We start from the raw sequence: 19,355 nt of genomic DNA on the forward strand, positions 1-19,355 counted from the left end.
TTTACGATTGAAGAAAGCGGAAACAAACAAATTTATCACAATCATGTGTGGATGTGTGCACTGCGGGTAAAACACAAACTAAAGTTTGTTTATCATGGCCAGTTGGACAACCAAAAGACTTTGCATGGAGTTGAGATTCGTTTCAAGTTTTAAAGTTAACAGATATCTTGAGTGAAACCGTCTATGTTTCAACAGCCTCTTGTATCCCTGACACAAAGGCAGCGAACTGTCAACAAAAGAAATGATTTTAACCAGGCTTTTTTTTCTGTTGCAAGAAAAGATCTCAGGCATCTGAATCTCAGGCGAAATGACTTGAGACAGATATTTTATGGAGGGTTGAATCTGCTGCCTGTGTAGTGCAGTGATTAATGGACAGTACTGAAGAAAAACCAGTGGTGTAAATCTAAGCCCTCTTTTTATGTAAACCTCAGCCTGTCAGATGTAATAAAAACGACAGAACGGATGCTACATCCAGGCCAGGGCCAGACAGTCTAGTGATGCAGTGGTTGTGATGACGTAACTAGAGACAGAAATGTGAGGTTGGGAGAGCCTGGACCTCAGTGCATCGCTTACACGCCTGCAGGAGGCATGAGTCAGACCTCATGACGATGATGACCTGTTTGCCTTCGTCTCACTGCATCCCCAAAAACAACCCGAACTTCTCAGTTTCTCTCCCGTTACTCTCTGCCACAGCAATGCAGATTTTAGAAACAAGTTCCTCTTGACACAGTGGATGATAAATAAAGGAGGTTATATAAAGATTGGTAAAGGGTAAGTTAGCATTTTTTTCAACCTGGCCCCTATTTTCCCATGTTTCTGTGTCTAAGTCAGTGATTCTCACAAGTGTGGTCTAGGGGGTCGGCAGCCTGTTAATTTCCACTGTAATTATATCCATAATTAACACAATGACAGAATATATGACTATTTTGTTTATAGATTTCATACTGTTTTTGTAATACAACATTTAAAAGAAAAAATCCTATCAGATGGGGGATCCTGGGACAAATTGGGGGGGTCAATGGTTGTATTTCTTTCGGTTTAAGGGTCCTTGGCATGAGAACCACTGGTCTAAGTGACAAATAAAAACAATAATTTCTGAAATATGTCCTGTATTAGGCGAGACCATTGGAGCTGGCAGCAGCGAAACAGGCTGCAATGTATGGAGCGTGTTTGCGCCGTCAATTTACTTCCACTTGTTTTTGCCGTTGACAGGCTCAGATTAGTATTATACATGTGCTGCTCTGTCAGTGCTTTTGGTGTACGACTGTGATGGCAAAAGCCACCCTTTGCGTCCAACCACATTGTAGCTGAACAGCGTCAGATGAGAACGTGCTCAGACAGAACCGGTGGCGTTGTCATTAGGCGCTGCTGGATGGCACCGGGCGCATCCACATGCAACGCTCACGGGCGGCGCCAGAATGCGGCCGGATGGAACCAGTCACGTATGCAAGGACAGTGTAAAGTAATAACCTGCTGGTAACCACGTAAAATAAGTAGCACGAGTGTACCCATACACTTCCCCACCCATCCACCTTATAGGGTGGATGGGTGGGGAAGTGTATGGGTCTCACAAACAACTGACGTAAGTGTGGGAGTATGGATTTCCGTGTGGATGTGTGTGTGTGTTTTTTTCTACACCTTACCCTGTGCATCTTTTACCTAAACCCAACCATCCAGAACAGTTTGCGCTTTTTTCGTAAACATAAGGACCATGCTGTTTCATCCCACCACGTGCATTTGTTGACATCACCGTAATGGCATCCTGGAGCGTAAACAACTGATGCAGAAGGAGACCTAAAACGTCATCAGTAGACTCAGAAGGTCACTGACCGAGCAGCACCATGTGACGATTTGGGATGAGAACTTGCTGAAAGGATCCCTACAGAGATAGATCTTTTCGTTAAAGAGTGACATCCTTTTTGTTTAAACAGAAATAGCCCCAAAATTACCATCAAGAGTTCCACCAGACTACTATTTGTATATACCGTTTTTTTCCCCTCATTGTAAGACCACTTAATTCAAAGTCACAGACACAAAATAAACTCACGAAGCCTGTTTTGGTTCTTCTTTCCACTGCTCCAACAATCACCAACTCGATGATGGTTGATTGGATTCAGATAGATTTGGCGATGACTATTTCAGGGCTGTTATTGGTTGATCAAACAGGTCTATCTCTGGAGGGATCCTTTTCATAATGTTGTGTGACACTTTAACAATCTGAGCCTGTCGATGGCAAAAAACTTTTAGTAGATGTGAATTGACCATCACCAATCCCATCAGACTCAGTTTAAATAAGCATTAATTTTAATGTGTGTAGAGCCTACATATTTTATTTCAGGCAAAGCAGAGTTGGTGATTATTGGAAGAGATAAAAGACGAACGTGAAAGGTTGAAAAATACAGAATTTGAATGACAGATGGGTCAGTGACAGTGAATAGACTTTCCGGTAACAGCAAATTCTCTAATGATCAGAATATTTCTGCTTGCAAAATACATAATGCATCCGTGCAGAGACACATGCGTCTCTCTCCACAGTCCTTACAGCCCTGGTGGGAAATCAAGTTTAACAAGACAGACAGTAAGGTTACAATCACAAATAGAATCACAGGAAATCTTATTAACATTCAGCATACACAAGCCAGCAGGGATTTAAAAATTGTAATTTGTTTGTCTACGCACCGGTGGCTTGCAGTGGTATTATTTACATTTATTTCAGTTGTGAAGCACTGATAATTCACAGAGTTCAATAGTTGCAGTTGTTGATCTGTTTTCTTGCGTCTTTAAAAAACACTTGTGCCTCACCTATAACCCCACAGCCACTCTCACTCCTAATGCTCGCTCACATACAGCCTCGCAGAGAGCGTGGTGTTGTAAAATGTCAGCGAGAAAAGAAATATTGCCTCACTGCTCCCCAGAGAGCCAAGAGAGGAGGAAAACACAATTAGAGTAATGAGGAATTAGTGCCTGCACTGCGGCCTCGCCGCAGCAGGTGGACCTCTGTGATTGCAAGGGACTGCTTTTATATCAGGAAGGTGCCTGGTGAAGGACCTGAGCTACGCCAGGACATTTTATTTCATATTTCACCCATCTCCTAATCATCACTGTTTGTTGCACAGTGTGACCCTCGAGGCTGGTGGTTGCTGTGATTGATTCCTGCAGGAAGCCTGTTATTTGACTAAAACATGACAATCACAAATGCAGGCTGTGAGTGTTTCACTAATAGAAAACGCCTGCTCTGTCAAGAGTTTGTGCCAGTTGGATTCTGTTACTCATGCTCTCTTTAGTGCAGTGTTATGGCTTTACTTACTCAAAAGATCAAGCTCAAATGCAATACAAGTAACATCAAGTTTACTTAAATCAATTTGAATGCAACCCCTTTAGCCAAATTCAAACTACGTCGTAGACTTAATGTTGCTACATTAATATGCAGCGCCTCTGCTTCCTTAATTGAGTAAGAGGCTAACGTACTGTGATGCTGAATCTAAAATACTTCTGATACTTGTAGATGGTTTGATGTCATGATCATCTGTTTAGCACAGCTCACTAATTGTCTCCATTTTGGATCAGCAAAGAGAACATGTCTTCGTGTTCGTCTTCCTCCTCTTCTTAACATCTGCCTGATAGATGAGGGAAATGAGGACAGGTAAATGAGACCCTCAGTAATGAGAACGTAAACTTGGAAATCCTCTGGTCCCTCGTCTCAAAGTCAATGGGTTTTTTGAATGGGTTTTGGTTGGGAGCCTGAAATAAGCTCTGTGGTAAACACAAGTCTATGAGACTTTCACGTTTTCCTCTATGACATAAAATACGTGCTTAAACCACTGAAGTCAATATTTGGGTCAGGCGTCTATATGGGATGGGCTTTTAATTCTTACAAAACTGTTGCTCAGTAAAGATGGAAAATACAATCAAATTGTTTATTTTTCTGCATCTCTCATGTTTACTATACCGGTATTACAGCCTTCTTGGTGCTCATGGTTTCAGTAAAATGAACTGAGAGAATATGACTGAGCTAACCGTGCGTAGTATGTCCATACTGACGTAAGTCTAAACTCTAAAATGTGCGATTTAAGCAGCTTACCAAATCCAGTAGTTAGCCAAAAAACTTCTACAAAAATGAGCTGCATGGTAACCGGGCCTCTAATTGAGTATATTTGTCAAAATGTGTAGCCTCACTGGTCTTGTATAAGGGACTGGGTGTTTAATTGGAAGAGACGTCAGTAAATACCCCATTCGTGAACTTTGAAGCTTTAAAAAAGCTTATCCGCTTTTAAGGGAGCTGTGTCTACATGATAACATCAATTCATTAGAAACATTATTTGATAGGTTTTCTGTTATTATAATTAAGCAATTCTGGTGACCAAACTGCAGCACATGTTCAGTAATCCAGTGTGGTGGGATTAAGATTGGGGAACAAACAATAATTGCCTCATTATTTTTAAGAGTTGTAAGATTTTTTTGCACAAAGATAACAGTAGATTTGATTCAAAACTGATCATGTGACCGTTCGTGTTATTTCACCTGCTGTTCTCAAAATTTAGTGATTTTAGAAGTTAAGTTGATGATTTGAGTAATAGAAACTAAACAAGAACCGCAACTGTCATTCAAAACATAAAGACAGAAGAGCAGTATCAATTCTGTATAAAATGTCCTCCAGTCACTGTCTTTGAATCATTGCTCCACTAAACATCCCCCTCAGGTCCTGTATTCTGTGAATATGGTTACTTAATTGTGAAGACTTTGTTTACTTCAGCATGCTCCATGTTTTCATTTTCTACCTTCTGGCTATATCATCGTTTCTCCCTCTCATCCTCCAAATGTTTCCCCCGCCTACAGCTCTCAGGGACATCTGCCTTTGCCAGCCACCGCTTCAATGTGTTTTATTTCTCTTATTGTTCCATTTTGTCCATCCTCAGGGGACGTAAGACAAGGCGAACTATCAAAAATTCATTAAAAACGTTATTTGATAGTTGTTTTGTTATTCTGATTAAGCAATTCTGGTGTCTAAACTGCAGCACGTATTCAGTAATCCAGTATTTATTGACACATTGCATATTATGAGCTCTGTGTATTGTTTTCGTCATGTGTCAGATCAAGAGCTTATGGTTTCCTCGTGTCAAAGAGACAGTTGCACACAAACTGTGTTGTGTTTACTGTGTCAGTTGGCAGAAGTTTGGGTTTTTGGGATGCTCTCCTGATCCCCATCCTCCGTCCTGCTTCCATGAGCAGAGATGTTTCTGTGTGAGAGGGATGAGAGCGGCTTCCTGCTAAGCCGGGCTGTGTGAGCGCTGCTTTCTAAGAGCTTTGTGCTTTAGTGTAGGTGGTGTTGTTGTGGAGAAGTTTACAGCTGGGCTTTTATTTGTGTCCTGTGTGTCCGAACTTTATAAACAACATACAGTATTGAACCTGCTGTCCACTCACAGTTGGCAGCAGACTTATTTTTAGTGGTTTGTGCAAGAGAGGCAACCGGGAGCAGAGAGTTTGCCTCAATATGTGACACTGAATTTTGCAGTGAATGACACTGAAGATAATGAGGTGGAGTCTAAGGTGTTACCTCAAAGACCTGATTGTAGAAAGTGTAGCTCTGTTTATTTTCTCACACTGCTGCACTCTCAAGTAATTATATGCTGCATCTGGCACTGAGATGCTTGAATCCCTTTAAATCAGACACCTTACCGTGTGAGCATGCGTTTCCTTGAAAGTCTTATATATTGTATATATATACGTCCTCTTTGAATACTTAATTGAGTTCCAGATTTGTGTATTGAACAAAATGTCTCAGATGCTACTCTGATGTTCACACTTCTCTCTATTAAAAATGTCAGATTCAAAAAGGCCAGAACAAAAAGTGGGTAAAAAAACTGTACAAAGCAAAATGCTGTATTTGCTGTTTTGGTGAGAACTACTAGGTATTTGAGGTTAGTGTATGGAGTGCTGCACGTTTTCATTTTCCCATGAGCCAATGGTGAAGTCCAATATGACCCTGCTATTTTAATGCACTGCGGAGGAGAGCCTCTTATACAAACAGGCTCTGTGCACCAGATGTAAGCAGAGGTGTAGGAAGCAAAAAAGCAGGGTTTTTTTTTTGTTTGTTTATATTGATCAGTATTCCTCAGCTGCATCTGCACGGCAGGGTGTACAGTATGGTTTTTTTCTTCAAGCCGCTGGATATCAGAGTTGATATGGAGCTGAGACTCCCCTTTTTATATGGATGTACAATCAGTGTTGATGATAAATGTAGTCCACTGAAGCAATAAATTCCTCGCTGTGTGCCATATTGACCGAGAAAGCTGAATTCAAAGGTGCAAAATCTGTTTTTCTTGCATCCAGTAATGTCATTTGACATGACCGTGATGTTGTTGAAGGGAAGGAGAGCTACAGGCTATTTCAGTTTACCAGGAGCGCTGTTGACCACTAAAAGACCGTGTTCATGCATCACAATTTCATATTTTTGGTGAACAACAAACTGTATTAGTTTGCAACTTACTTGAACTTGAGTGTGAGCGTTTTTCATTCTCACAATAGTTAAAATGCTTGTTTGATTTATGGCACCTGGGATGTCGACAAAACAGAGGCAAAGCTGGTGCTAATGGACAACTCAAACAAAGCAGCTACGAGTACTGCTAAAACCAGCTCATATTGCTATTTGAAGGACTTCTATGGAAAAATCAGCACCGATTTCAATGGAAAAAAACATTTTTGACTGTCAGCCACATCAGCAACAAACTTGAAACAACATCAGTTGAAGCATTAGACAAAACTTGGAATACATCTGCAAGTAAATGCTGATCATAAATTTAGAAATATGAATGTGAGCTAGTTCATTTTTGGTATTGTGATCTGTGTATATCAACTACTTCACTTTGTTCTGTATGAACTGAACTTTGATTTAGTATTTGAGTGGTGTGAATTTGCACAACACCGGCGAGAGCCATGCTGTAGATGCTGCTAAAAATCAGAACTACTTTTTTTCTTCACTTGTTTTGCAAACTAGCCACTTTCATAAAAGCAAAAACAGCACCCCAAAATATGAGTGCACAAAATGTTATGGATGCAGATACATTTTATAGTTTTTGGTTCACTCATATATTCAGCCATACTGATTCGAACTAGAGTGTACGGCCAAAGAAATGCAGTGGAGAGCCGCCAAGGCTGCAGCTGCAAGAGGATACGGCCAGCGGGGATCCTCCAGAACCTGAGCTTCCTAGAACAAACAGCGACTGGTGATGCCTTTGCTCAAATCGCCCTCCGATGCCAACAGAAACTGAATCATTCTGCTGTACTGAATTTGAGTGTGGGTAGTTTTAGTTGGATGCTGTGGCTGATGCTGGAAACCCAGAGAGAGCCTGTGTGTGTTTTATTATGTCTGAGAGTTTTCCTCCTCAATTGGACAGAGGCGGACTGGAGACCTTCTCAAGGATCCTGTAGACAAACTAGAAAAGACGACGAAGAGCAGCAGGGCCAAGAGGGCAGATTACCATTAAGTGACTAATTTTGTCATTTAACACTGTGTTTTGTTTGGGAGCCAGGAGCTCGTGTGCAGTGCATCCTGGTGCATCTAGGCACTGCACTGTTCTCCATAAGCAGGAGAACTTAGATTTCTTGGCCAATCAAGCACGAACTGAGGAATTTATTTCTTAATTTGACTCAATTTTGCAGCGGCACTGATCGGACATTCATATTAAAAGGCGGCAAATTTTCTCTTCAAATCAATAATTATGTTTTTTCTCCAGCTTAAAGCACACACTGTATCAGAGATGATTATCACCATTCCCTCATCAAGACATTGTGATTACAGTTGTGGTTGACTCAATTACGTTCGTTCCTTCTCCGTTTTCTCCTTTGCAGAATAGGTAAAATAAGATAACTGGACTGACTGATTAGCTCCACCTCCCACTGTTAATTAGGATTAGTGCTCCCATCAGATATATCATTGATGGTGGTGATAATGATAATGGCTCTGCTGATCGAAATTAGGCTTGTGAGACATTGTTGTCTGAGGCGCGCGCAGTACCAGTTGGCGATTTAATGGTAAATCCAGTCAATCCTGGATTGTAACTGTCATCTGTTAAAATGTAAATAGGTTATTTACTGTCATTATCTTGTGGCAGCATGAACTTACACTGAACAAAAAAAGCCAAAAAACATCTCTGTTTTCATAGTAGGACTCCTGTCTGAGATGTGTTTAGTAACAGTCAGTTGAGCCGGATATAGAGCATATTTCACTACCTGTCTGGATTTGGGCAGTAATATGGCTTACCAACTCATAAAACTTTAAAATGTTGTCTTTGCCAGGTATATGCTAAAATGAAAGCTGCTATAACTGCTAGGTTTGGTAATTTATGAATTTCTTTTTTAAAAGGTAGCTGATGTTTCAATGTTCTTTGTGTCAGCAAAAAAAAAAGGTCAAAAACCAACAGTGTCTTAGTTAGTCCCTCAGTACTTTCCTACCATGCATTTCCTGTTCAGCTCCAAGCCCACTGATTCTTAGGTTGTATCAACAGTTAACATAAAAAAAAGTAATTCTGAAGCAGCTTGGCACTGCAGTTTTTAGCAAATGATACTCAAACTGGACTTGTATTTTTTTTGTTTTTTTGTTGGGGACTATTTCAGCTGTGGACTATTACTCATTTGGAACACTTGTTTATGGCAGCAGGGCAATATTTCACTATATTACATTCATTCAACATATCCTCATACAACAGGTCATATGATTACGAATTAGCACCCCAACTGCTTTTATTAGGTTTAGGGAAAGAGTCATGGTTGGGTGTCTTGTTATGGATGTGACGTGGCGTGGCGTGACGTGACGTTGCATGACTTGACGAAATTTGTCGTGACTTGACGTGACTTGTTGTGACAGCGTTGACTCTTGACGGAGACAAACAGCGGTCTCCTGAGTCAAATTCCTGTGTTTGTTTGACCCATCCACCCTGACTACTATACAGGGACTTTGTTGCTCTTTATTTTGTCACCTGACTATCCCCTTTGCTTCCATCATGTGAGTATTTACAGTACTGTTTGGAGAAGTTTACCAGAGGGGGCTCTCTACCAGAGTAGGATTTCTTGGTTAAGGTTAAGAAAAAAATTGTGGGTTGGGATAAAGTGAAAAGATATCTGAATGAAAAGACCTCAAAAGACAGACTTCTCCTGTGTGCGAGGACAGCCTGTAACACAAAGATCAGCAGTGACAGCTTCCTGGCTCACAATAAAGTGGGTTAAATATGAATTATAGTGCATTAATTTTCATAGGTATAAGTACAAACAGTGAATGAAAGTGGTCTTTTAAGTAGTTAATAACTTTAATCAAATATGTTGCTCTGCTTCAAATGCTGTATTACAGACAAAAGATAAAGATTTTTTTTGTATTTTTGTTTTATGGGCCAACGTAGAATAGGAAACACATGAGATTCAGTCTGTGACAGGAGATGCGTAGAGTTTCTGCCATCCTGATGTCAATGGGGAGTTTGATCCACCTCTGAGGAACAGCAATCAGTCGACACTTTGTAGAGCGGTAGCTGGGCCCCCTTTCGTTTTGAGGGATTAACGAGCTGGTTGGCAGTAGCAGAGCACAGTGAATGGTTAGTGTATTTGGAATCGACTTAAAACGATTGCAAAATCAATGTTAATTGTCATGACGGAACATGTGAAACAGTTTGGCTTATTCATGTGTTTTACATTGATTTGTACAACAATAGAGTTCAAGGCTCAGAGGAATAAGAAACATTGGGCTTTAGCTACATGTTAAATTAGTAGTATCAAGAGAAGTAGAGGGATTATACTCCTAAAACAACAGACGGAGGAAGTGTAGAGATTGTATTAGCAGGTTATTATCTCCAAATTGCTTTATCTTGTGTAACATTGTTTTATTATGCATGTTATATTATATTAAATGGACTTTATCTGGAGATGCAAGTTTAATACATGTATTCATGTTTGATATATTGTTTAAATGGAGCATGCTTTCTCAATGATAGATGCCTAATAAAGAAGCAAACTTGTTACACATAATGTAATGTTTTTTAAATAATCATTTGTATCCTCTATTGCGTGTCCTGATTTTCTTGTTTTTTTTTCCCTCTTTTGATAATTCCAATGTTTCATGCATGTTGCCAACCAATCATGTGTGCCCACACACATTTTCAATTTAATATTCAAGCTCAAGGACAGAATTGTCACGCTGGCTTAGTTGTAGCATTAACCCTACTGTTAAAGGCCTGTCTGAGTTTCCATTAACCTACACAATAGAACCGCCCCGGCTAATTTTCACAGCTCCACTTTAGTAATAATTGATATTCATGATGTGTGTTCCTGCAGCTGCCAGTTAAACTCAGTGTACACAGACTGAGGGGCGGTGGGTGGTATAATCTGCTTGAGGATGTGTGTCAGATTTAAGTCAACAAATCAGTCAAATACTAGTCAAATGAAAACTATAGTGTTTTCAGTGGAGCAAATAAGATGTGACACACTGTGAATACTGACAAATGAATGTGCCATTGATTCTCGGATGGTTTAGTGATGGATAAATGCATTCAGCCTGTCTCTTTTGGAAAATGGAATATGTTACATTGTTGGTTCTTGTAGTGACTTTTCCACTGCCATCAGTGGAAATCTTGACATACATATCTCCATGATACATTTTAATAAATCTTTTCTCTTTTTTTCCACAGGAACAGCTGACAAGATAACCGTAAAGTTTGGCCACGTAAAGGTAGGTCAAAAATCATTTACACATATACCCTGATAAAATCAGTGCCCGATCTTACTGACATTAAGAGTAAATAATAAATAGAATTCATGTTCAGATTTTGTTATCTACCTTGCGGGGAGACAAAAAACTGGAGTGTAGAGGGAAAACTGCTCATGGCCACACTGTATGTCGAGCGGCTGTGTGGAGGAAGAGCTCCAGGTCACTTCCTGTGGTGTTTGGAATGACTGTGATCGTTGTTTGTTGAGATTATGGCCTCTGCATGGAGTCAGTCACAGAAACAGCCTGCAGCCCTTTAAACCCTGCTGTCTTTATACAGACTCTGAACTTCAGAACTGAAATTACCTTGACAAAGATGTGAAACTAATAGAGGTGTTAGTGCACAGCCTTATAATTACAGACCTATTCAGTGGTTAATTAGGAAGGAAACACGGTGTAACCCTTATGGCCTGCATTTGTCTGGGAATAGAAGCTGTTCTGTTAGTTTTATTACACGCACTTATTATTTAGGCACCTGTACTGATGATAGCCGTGGTCGAAGGCATTGTGTTTTTGGATTGTCCGCCCATCCATCCACCCCCTTCATGAGAACATCTCAAGAGCAACTTAAGGGACTTTCTTCAAATTTGGCACAAACGTCCACTTGGACTCAATTAACTGATTAGATTTTGGTGGTCACAGACTAGATTTTGGTGGTCAAGGCCACTGTGACCTCGTCTATGCTGACTGCTGTGAATGTGATATTTCAAAAGCAGCTTGTGGGAATTTTTGTCAAATGTTTACTTGGAATACAAAGAACTGATTTTTGTCGCCAAAGGTCAGGATCACTTTGACTTTGCATCTGACTCATTTTCATAAAGGCAATACCTCGAGAACACCTTTTTAAAATTTCTTCAAATTTGGCACAAACATTCACTTGGACTCAAGAAAGGACTTAACTCAACATTATTCCTCAGGAACAGAAGGGGACACATTTGGTCAGATACTGAATTTGTGACACTAATCTTGGGTGTCCATCTTGAAACTGTGTTGATTGTATAGGTCTTCTGTGCTGTTTGGATAAAGATTTGAGTGAAGCATCCATGTTTTCACAAACATGGATGTAAACTGTAAGTGGAACTTGACTGGTGTGTAGTGGTGGTAATTGTACTTATGAAAGCCATGAATAAGAGCCTGAATGCAGTTTGAGTTTGTTTTGCTTAGTGTTACCAAATTGTGTCTTTAATTTCCCTTATTTTTTTGTTTTTCGCACTCTCACCTGTAGGGGGAGTTTTTTGACATGAGGGAGTTTTAAGGGCTGTCATATGGAAAGAGATTGTGGAGCAAAACAGTTTTTCACCTCTCTACTTTTTCTCCTTTTCCCCTTTTTATGTTAGGTATCTTTTGACTGGAAAATTGTTTTGTGCATTTTTGTGTCCTCAAGTAAACTGTGAAAGTTGACTTAGTGGTCCTGTGGATTTTTATTGACGTGGATTGGGTCCAGAGGAAATGTGGGAGCGTCAAGCTCATGCTGCACTTAAATGAACCCAACAATGATTTTAAAAACATTGAACCTCCACCTTCTTTCCTGTCTTGTTTTCCAGTGGGAGTACTACTTTACAATGCAGCTGAACTCTTGTGATCCACAACTGCTTCTAATTTAGGGCCTCCCCTCCTTCTCCCTCTTCATTTGGTCATTTTACCTGTATGTTTGCAGTTTCCAGAATGAGAATAAATCCCATTTCCTGCTGTGTTGTATTCAGTCAGATCTTTCGTGAAATGTCTAAAGAAAATATTTCCGAGTGAAGTAGAACATTTTTTGTTGTTGTTACAGAGTAAAATAGAAGCCAAGACAGGTTTGTTTGAGATGAGACTGTATCAGTGTGTCTTTAAATGTCTTACAATTCAAATTTAAAAACATCAGTCATTTTTAAAAGGCTTAAAATTAATTTGTGAGGTCTTTATTGCCACGCACTAAATATCTTTTAGTCACAATAAGTCCAACTATTCTGCATTCAAGTCCTCATTTCTGATGTTACAACTCTGTAAACCCACCAGTGGACCTGCTACTGTCTTTTTACTTTATATTTGCACTTTATTGTTGGCAAAATGTCGATTAAGCCAACTCATTCTAATTACCATTTTCCTACATAAAACATACTCCTGCACATATATACTACTTACCTGCAATGCTTGAATAAGAAAAAGGTAATTTGTAAAGAAAATAGGATAATATTTAGTTAAAGGTTTTTAAAAGAATTGAATTTAATTGTCTGATACCTGTATACACCCTGTTAAGGTGTCTGGTATTTTTAATCTGAGTCGGTGTATCATGTGTCTTTCTAACTGTAAGAAAACAGTGGGTTATGTATATGACACTGGGACATTAATTATCATCATACAAGACATTACAGTCTCATTTCTTCGATACTCCGTTCTAGGCTGCAGCAACACACTGTGTGCAGAGCTTTAACAACTTTAAGTTCTGGATTATTTCCAATATTGAGTGCCTCTGTTCTTGTGTTATCGACAGTCATGTTAGTGAAAGCCACTTCAGTAAACTAAAAAGCAATCTGTATTGGTTTCCTGTGTACTTCAGGTTGAATAATTCATGACTTGGCCTACTGTCAGCTTGGGTTTCAGAGAGCAGAAAGACTGTACCTTGTAAAGAATATCGAGGCAGTGTTGCTTTTTCACACATCTGTCACGCTTAACAAGGTGGATGATACCCATAGTTAGATTTAGGATCTGCCACCTTCACCTCTGATAACACAGGACATAATTGTGGCATTTTAATGGATGTGATGCACTTCAACATTTTGTCATTTAAAACTGCTATTTGATCAAACACTGATACAGTTGCCTTGGGGCTTTACGATAAACTAATTGTGAATGTCTAATGTTTTTTTCACGTTTACTCATACCATATGCTACACATCATTTATCATCCATATAAAATTTAATTTGCAACTTTTAAAAAAAATATTGGGAAGTGGAGATGATACGACAACAACCATAAATTTGAAGGAGTCGGAGTGGAAGGGACTTATTTTGAACTCTGTGAACATAACACAACGTTCTCAAAATGTGGGGGAGGACAGGACAAGGTGGTCGAGCCAAACAAATGGAAATCAATAACAGAACTAGGCCTGACTAATCCCTGCCTCTGAAAACAAAAACACAAACAAAAGACCTAACTTGCTTATCTGAAGTGAAAAGAACTTCGCCAAAACAGAAGTGGGACCAACCAATAATCCTGATGTTTCAAGACAAATCTTTTTTTCTCCATGACTACAAAAAGTTAGAGCATTAAATGTTTCCACCAGAGAGAGGGAAGTTTGTCCAAAAGACTTGCCACTATAGACTACACCTGAATGAAGGGTGTTTCATTCAGCTGTGAAGGTGACTACAAATGGGGTTGCACTCCGTAACGAAGTGGGAGTGGGGAGAGTCTAATTTGGGAAAGGCGTGTGGAAACCAATCAGGTTGTTAGCAGGAGAGAAAACAGGGGGGAGGGAGGGAGAAAGAAAAGCATGGGGGAGAAAAACACATTCATATCAGGCACTTGCTCCTGCCTGGTACGTTACATTTTCCAATAAATACAGTCTAAATCCTGTACAATAAAACTGAAAATTGCTACATCAAGCAGTGACTCATAGATAGATAGATAGATAGATAGATAGATAGATAGATAGATAGATAGATAGATAGATAGATAGATAGATAGATAGATAGATTGATAGATACAGTGCCTTGCGAAAGTATTCGGCCCCCTTGAACCTTGCAACCTTTCGCCACATTTCAGGCTTCAAACATAAAGATATCAAATTTAAATTTTTTGTCAAGAAACAACAACAAGTGGGACACAATCGTGAAGTGGAATGAAATTTATTGAGTAATTTAAACTTTTTTAACAAATAAAAAACTGAAAAGTGGGGCGTGCAATATTATTTGGCCCCCTTGCGTTAATACTTTGTAGCGCCACCTTTTGCTCCAATTACAGCTGCAAGTCGCTTGGGGTATGTTTCTATCAGTTTTGCACATCGAGAGACTGAAATTCTTGCCCATTCTTCCTTGCAAAACAGCTCGAGCTCAGTGAGGTTGGATGGAGAGCGTTTGTGAACAGCAGTCTTCAGCTCTTTCCACAGATTCTCGATTGGATTCAGGTCTGGACTTTGACTTGGCCATTCTAACACCTGGATACGTTTATTTGTGAACCATTCCATTGTAGATTTGGCTTTATGTTTTGGATCATTGTCCTGTTGGAAGATAAATCTCCGTCCCAGTCTCAGGTCTTGTGCAGACTCCAACAGGTTTTCTTCCAGAATGGTCCTGTATTTGGCTCCATCCATCTTCCCGTCAATTTTAACCATCTTCCCTGTCCCTGCTGAAGAAAAGCAGGCCCAAACCATGATGCTGCCACCACCATGTTTGACAGTGGGGATGGTGTGTTCAGGGTGATGAGCTGTATTGCTTTTACGCCAAACATATCGTTTTGCATTGTGGCCAAAAGTTCGATTTTGGTTTCATCTGAACAGAGCACCTTCTTCCACATGTTTGGTGTGTCTCCCAGGTGGCTTGTGGCAAACTTTAAACGAGACTTTTATGGATATCTTTGAGAAATGGCTTTCTTCTTGCCACTCTTCCATAAAGGCCAGATTTGTGCAGTGTACGACTGATTGTTGTCCTATGGACAGACTCTCCTACCTCAGCTGTAGATCTCTGCAGTTCATCCAGAGTGATCATGGGCCTCTTGGCTGCATCTCTGATCAGTTTTCTCCTTGTTTGAGATGAAAGTTTGGAGGGACGGCCGGGTCTTGGTAGATTTGCAGTGGTCTGATACTCCTTCCATTTCAATATGATTGCTTGCACAGTGCTCCTTGAGATGTTTAAAGCTTGGGAAATCTTTTTGTATCCAAATCCGGCTTTAAACTCCTCCACAACAGTATCTCGGACCTGCCTGGTGTGTTCCTTGGTCTTCATGATGCTCTCTGCGCTTTAAACAGAACCCTGAGACTATCACAGAGCAGGTGCATTTATACGGAGACTTGATTACACACAGGTGGATTCTATTTATCATCATCAGTCATTTAGGACAACATTGGATCATTCAGAGATCCTCACTGAACTTCTGGAGTGAGTTTGCTGCATTGAAAGTAAAGGGGCCGAATAATATTGCACGCCCCACTTTTCAGTTTTTTATTTGTTAAAAAAGTTTAAATTATCCAATAAATTTCGTTCCACTTCACGATTGTGTCCCACTTGTTGTTGATTCTTGACAAAAAATTAAAATTTTATTTCTTTATGTTTGAAGCCTGAAATGTGGTGAAAGGTTGAAAGGTTCAAGGGGGCCGAATACTTTCGCAAGGCACTGTAGATAGATATTTTGAACTTGTAAAAGAAACAAACAGAAAAGACAAAAATAAAACAAAATGGCAATAACAAAAATGAATGATAACCTAAACTCAATAAATAGATTCATATAAGCAAAAAGAAATTGCATCTTACATGTTCAAAAAGGAGTATGAGGAAGCATAAACTTGTAATTTCCCACCCCTTCTCACCTAATCAGTTATATGCAAAATATAATATGCATACATACATACATTTATGCACCTGCAAATAACACATAACATACAGTTTATAAACAGTGATTCAAGGTGTACGTACAACACAGACGTCATACTGTGTCACAGACAGACATGACTGTCATCAAAGTTTTTCTTCATTCTTACACCTCTGTGAAATAATGTTTTTTTTGCATCTTCTGGCTCCTACCCAACCTTTCAGCAGCATATCTGAGACCTTTAGCATGTCTGAGACCTTTTAAAACATAGAAGTGAGTTAATGTGGGAAAGGAAATCTCATATGCTGCTACAGTAATTACTAAATCTATAAATTCCAAAACCAATGTGACAGTTTGAGGTGATATTATCAAGCCCTGCTTTACATAAAAGAACATTTTTGTGTGTTTCGAACCAGCACGATGGTGTTATATTAAAGAAATCAATTAAACATTATGCAGAAAATAGGCAATAAGCATTAAGCTTTTCTGAAAACCCTTTCAGAATTGAAAGATGTGGCCCTGACATTTACGCCATGTTGGTTTCATCGACTTTTTACCATATAGATTTGGCTTTTGACTAATGTATTTGTTGGTTGACTCTGCAGAGAAAGCAGCTATTTCACACTCAGTGAATTCATCCTGAGAGCTCCTGTGTGTGAATTATAGCTCAGTACATATAGATCCAACAGCTCCTCTGTTTTTATGTTTTATTTGCTCACTGTTCTTTGTGTTCATCCTCCTCCTTGCCATCTTATTTTGCCCAGTGTTTTGTTGGCTGTGACACCAGCTGTAAATCCAGTCTCTGACCTCTGGGTCAAAGAATGATGTAGTAAGCTGTGGTAGCAGAGGGTCCAGCTCGCAATCTGAAATGACAGATGAGCCTGTCAAGGAGAGCGTGTTGCATGATCGGGGCTGTGGGGTCACCTTCACTCCCTCCGTTTTACAGATACTGTGGAATCCCAGTTTCACCAGGCAACACTAAATCTGACACCTTTGTCTGAAATGAGTGATTTTATGATCACATCTGCTACTACTGGCCATTACAGCCCAGCACAACTACACTGATGCTACCTGGTTGCTCAGTGCCCGCTATTATTCGCTGTTGGGACTACACACCGCTGCACAAAGGTTACAGCCTTCAGACATCCCGCAAAGTAAGAAAATAAGAAAATTAAAGTAGAGGGCATATTCCCATCGCAATACACTTTTTAAACAAGACAAGATAGTCATTACTACAAGCTTTGCACACGTGTTTTTATTGATGTATGGAACTGCTGAGTGACTCTATGTGAGTCTCATGGGTGTGAATGCTTTCTTTTCCCATGTTGTTTGAGCCTCAACAAAGGCAATTTAAGAGTAAAGTTTTCTGACTCTTAAGGCTTGAATCAGGCAACAAAGGCACAGGTGGCTAGGTTTAGAAAAAAAAACTCATGGTTTGGCTCTACATTTATGCAAGAAGCAAACACTATTATTGGACACGTCCACCACTCCTCCAGCCCACCGTGCAGCAACCTTTCAGCTCCTTATATTTAGTCGTGACTGGCAATTTTTCGACCTCCCGCTGCCCAGCTGCTCATCTTATGGCTGCAACAGGTATTTTCATGCTAGGTGCCCTCTGGCCTACTAGTTGCTTATCATAAAACTGTAAAAGGGTCTGTATGGCCGTGTCACAAACTGACGCCACCTGGTGGCGTATCATGCTGTTGCAAAAGATGACTTTTTGCGTTGATGTCTGGCGTTAAAATCACTGAAAAAGCGGTGGTATTTGACAGCTTCAGAATGAGAACAGGCTGGATGTACAGTATGTACTCCTTGAAAGCTTTTTGTATTTTCACACTTGGTATAAATCAAACAAGTTTTTGCTGGTTGAAGCTGTACAGCTGTACATGTTAGAAGATCAAAACTGTCTCTACGATGCAAAGAGATCGTATTAGATATTCAGCTGACATACAGTATGAATCAACACATTTACTGGCTGTAAAAGACTTAACAGTCTGCAAAATGCCAAAAATAAACATAAAAAGGCAATAACTAAGCTTTCACCCTATAGTGGAATCATTTGCTCCTATAGTAGGTTACTGGATTGCTCTCGTCTGCATACCACGAACAAGTCATTACACTTCCAATCCACGCTGCGGGGCTCAATGTATGTTCACTAATGTGGCTGTTAAACATGAGCAGCAAGCACTGAAATAGCTGCAGGATGAGTTTTTTTCCTGGTGTGCAGTCTGGTTGTTACAAATGGAGTTGTGCTGTGACTCAGCAGAGGAAGATTTGAAATGTTCAGACAAGATCAAATGTCTGTGTTTCACGTTTATCTTTTGCCACTGTTATGATGTAATTGTTCAGAGAAATCTTACCGTTGACGTCTTATTATTCACCGACGTTCTCATGCTCATACATTCACACTGTACCTGTTTGCTCTGAATTAAACATCGTGTTCAGTTTCTCCTCAGAATGATGAGTAACAGACTCTACAATCACTTCATGCATCACTGGTAATTTGATCCTTACACCATGTCTGACAGATTTTGGCAAAAACCAACTGTCTTATGTAGTCTGACTTTTCAGCCTTGTGTAAAAAGCAATTATGGCAAACCTCTTATGGAAATTCTTTATTCAGCCGTAAGCCGTCTTATTTTAACCAAAAATTTCTCCATTGTGCCCATGACAATAGAACTGCACTTCTCCCGGATAAAGTTTAATAAAGCCTTGCGGTGGTGAATGGGATCAGGATGATAATTTGCCAGTATTGCCTGTTAGCCTACAGCGGCCCTTTGTGACTCTGAGTTAAACTCATCACAGGCTCCACGATGAAGCTGAGGAATATTGCCTGCTCCAAAATTACCCAATCATTTTTTTTTCATGTATCATCTTTCAGTGCTTTTCTGATAGGCAGGTTGCAGAACCTTGCATCATCACAAGCCCGATGAAGCAAATAAGGAGAAATAGAAATTAGATGTAGGCAGTACTGAGGAAATTGATAGTTATCATTTGAACACAGTCATTCTCCTGCTTCTCAGAAGGATTAAGATCAGACAGTTTTATGTATTAGTTGGTGAGGGTGACTCAGAAGGGATTAGTCCTTCCTGTGGACATTGA

General features: G+C 39.9%; 1 protein-coding gene across 2 annotated transcripts in view; it reads left to right on the forward strand.

Moving 5' to 3' along the window:
* rap1gapb (RAP1 GTPase activating protein b) overlaps nt 1–19,355 on the forward strand; it is a 145,600-nt gene that overhangs the window by 19,157 nt on the left and 107,088 nt on the right. For both annotated transcript variants that reach the window (XM_088069079.1, XM_088069070.1), the window contains exon 2: nt 10,671–10,711. The gene's annotated coding sequence lies outside the window, so the exon portion shown is untranslated. The remainder of the gene's footprint in view (nt 1–10,670; nt 10,712–19,355) is intronic.

The sequence above is a fragment of the Plectropomus leopardus genome, chromosome 2 (assembly GCF_026936395.1).
Source record: "Plectropomus leopardus strain MGB_pleo_1.0 chromosome 2, ASM2693639v1, whole genome shotgun sequence".
Classification (NCBI taxonomy): domain Eukaryota; kingdom Metazoa; phylum Chordata; class Actinopteri; order Perciformes; family Serranidae; genus Plectropomus; species Plectropomus leopardus.